General features: G+C 55.6%; 1 protein-coding gene across 3 annotated transcripts in view; it reads right to left on the bottom strand.

The window, feature by feature from the left end:
- Positions 1-1,253, bottom strand: part of LOC119316803 (cyclic nucleotide-gated ion channel 1-like) — a 44,990-nt gene that overhangs the window by 42,801 nt on the left and 936 nt on the right. The gene's annotated exons all lie outside the window — the stretch shown is intronic.

Here is a 1,253-nt window from a genome sequence, read left to right as displayed (position 1 = left end):
CAAGCTGCACACTACTAAAACTAGGTAGAGGCGTGAACTGACTCGCCTGAGAAGTGGATCGTCCAGTTCCGCTCCCACGAGCGACGCGGGCGAGCCCTTGTGCCGACAAAACTCAGCCGCCTCCCATCCTCTCCTCTCCTACGCCACCGCCGGAGGGCGAAGCCGGCGGCAGCGATGTTGCTTGTCCTCTCAAGGGATTGACTGGCAGCACAGGACATCCAGGCTTCGCGTGGGCATGGGCCTCTTCATGGCATGCGGCGGCGCAGCCGCGGGCTTCCAGTGGTGGCTTGGATGTGAGGCTGCGGCGTGACGACACCTCGACTGCAAGCTTCCTGCACTGGCACAAGTGCGAGGCGGTGGCACGACGGCTTGGAGGCCCGACAACGGGCATGCTTGGGGCGCACACAATGCTCCGATCTGGAGGCGTGGCGCCGATCTGGCGGTTGTGCGCCCTTGATCTAGTGCCGGTTGCGCTCCGCGTGAGCACACGCTGGCAATGTTGATTTGTCTTTCGCGCTCCAGTTTCGGCCATGTCGGACCCTAAGTCGACGGGCCTAGGCAGGGCTCTCTTCTGCGAGGTTGTAGTTGGTGGTGTGTTCTGTCATCGATGTGATGACCACTCCAGCCTACGGCGGCGACCTCGCTGCGGATTGTGGTGGCCACCAAAACGTCTTCATGAGGGTTCCTCTCTCCAGATCAGGTAGCTTACTTTGGCGATGAGATGCAAACTATGGACGATAGCATGACACGGAGGGATGGTTGTGCAATGGAGGCGGTCACGCATCGCATGTAGCTACTGGGATCGCTAAAAAGTGGTGGCGACAACACATAAGTGAAATCGATGGTGGTGCACAACGGCGGCGGTCACACATCGCATGTAGCTGTTGGGATCGCTAAAAAGTGGTGGCGACAACGCATAAGTGAAATCGAAGGTGGTGCTACTCGAGCACCCGGTCTGGAGCTCCAGGGTGAAAGCTAGGTCTAACCCGAGTTGGTTATATTTCACAATGGTGATGTTTTTACGTTGTTACCTTGTTGAAGGCATTGCTCGGATATGCTTGGAATGGTTCTTTAAGGTGAAAATATAGATTCTAGCCTTGGGTGGTTGGATCCAGTGACATTGGCGCTTGAGCGTCACTACCTTTCTGAAGGTGTTGCTGCTGAAGAACCTCTTCGTTTGTGTGATGCCATGAGATAGTTGGTGCAGATATGGTCATTGTTATACTTTGTCGCAGATCTTGTTATACTTTGTC

The sequence above is a fragment of the Triticum dicoccoides genome, chromosome 6A, assembly GCF_002162155.2.
Source record: "Triticum dicoccoides isolate Atlit2015 ecotype Zavitan chromosome 6A, WEW_v2.0, whole genome shotgun sequence".
Taxonomy (NCBI): domain Eukaryota; kingdom Viridiplantae; phylum Streptophyta; class Magnoliopsida; order Poales; family Poaceae; genus Triticum; species Triticum dicoccoides.
The sequence above is the reverse complement of the archived record's forward strand: the minus strand, read 5'-3'. Positions and strand labels throughout refer to the sequence as shown.